We start from the raw sequence: 1,703 nt of genomic DNA on the forward strand, positions 1-1,703 counted from the left end.
GTGTGTGTATGTGTGTTTGGCTCTTCTTTTGTTAATATTCCGCGGGCACCAACATGTGAGTGGGATTTACTTGAAGGGACGGACAATTTGAGGGCTCTAAAAATATCCCCTCTACTTAAATCGCTTAAAGTGGCTAAGCATAGCGGCGAGACGCACTAATTGATGAATTATTTATTTTATTATTTTTTTTTTTTTTTATATATTCATGTAATGTAGAAGTTAATTGACGACATTTAACGAAGTAATTATCGAAATTAGAAAATGTCGATTTTATTGCTTATTGATCATAAAAATTTGTATAATAAAAAAATTTTAAATTTTCCAAATTAGTTTAATATTCACATAAAATTTACGTTTATTTTTGCCAAGTTTCTTACAAAAAAAAAATTTGTGGCGGTAACATACCTAAAAAGGGTTATACATTTCGTGGTTCAAAACTTTTTTAAAGAGAATACATAAAAAATTAAAATTCAAGAATTCGCAAGAACATTCTTTGACACTTGTTTTTTGAAGATTATCTTTTTTAAATCTTGCTCGCGGCGCATTGAGACCATTACGACTAATAACGGACGAATGACAACCGTCATGTTATGCTCCAAGACCTGAATCGAGCGGTATTGCCCGCATGGACTATAGACTTTACCTATCCCCATAGAAAAAACTCTAATGGTGTGATATCACACGATCATGATGGCCTTTAAACCGGTCCAAAACGTAAAATTATCTGCTCACCGAATTGTGTAGGAAGTGGTGTCATCTGGTTGAAACCTAATGCCGCCGAGATCATGAGCTTCAATTTGAAGCATTAAAAAGTCGGTTAACGATCGCCATGGACGGTAACATTCTCACCGGCATCATTTCTGAAGAAGTATGGACCATACTAAACTGTTATTTTTTCCGAATAAAATGACAGTTGCTGAGTCTCATCAGATTGTTCTTCATCCCAAATGCAGCAATTTTGCATGTTTACAGAAAAATTTGGCTTGGAAACGTCGAATCTTCTTGAAAGTTTTCAAGATCCCATAAAACGAAGCGTTGTCGCTTGGGAAAAGCGAGCGGCTTCAGTTCTTGAACAGGCTGTATTTTCTACGTTTTCAATTTAAGATCCCCACGTAAAATGTGCTAAGTCGTTCCATAAATCAGTCAGAGTTGCTGCGAACGACCCCGAATCGGCTCTCCACGGTCTTCGTGTACACTCTCATCTACGGCTGCCATATTTTCTTCAAGGTGTGCTGAAAGTTGTCTATTCGGTCGAATATTATCCAATAAAGAATTCTGTGTCTCAAGAAGGGTGAAGGTGTTGCGCATAGTATGATCAGTAAACCGATTATGTTGACCATAAATACTGAATAAAAATATCATGTCAAATAAAAGATATTGAACGTACCTTGGTTCCACTCATATTTTTAATAGGAGAATTCAATCCTACGTAGCACTAAACAGTCAGTGTGGTTTAAATCGATTTTCTACCCGGTTTTAACCCGAACTCATTATCGGTAATGATGCGTTAAACGAATGAAGGATCTAATTCTTTTAGCACGAGTCTAGTATGATCACGGTTCATTCCCGAAACATTATCCCAAATCTGTATCGATCTCTAGGTGGGATCCACCTCTTCGTCGATTTCAAAGCTGCTTTCGACAGCACGAAAAGGAGCTGCCTTTACGCCGCGATGTCTGAATTTGGTATCCCTGCAAAACTTA

This window comes from Bactrocera latifrons, unplaced genomic scaffold (assembly GCF_001853355.1).
Source record: "Bactrocera latifrons isolate USDA-ARS-PBARC rearing strain unplaced genomic scaffold, ASM185335v1 scaffold_67, whole genome shotgun sequence".
In the NCBI taxonomy this organism is placed as follows: domain Eukaryota; kingdom Metazoa; phylum Arthropoda; class Insecta; order Diptera; family Tephritidae; genus Bactrocera; species Bactrocera latifrons.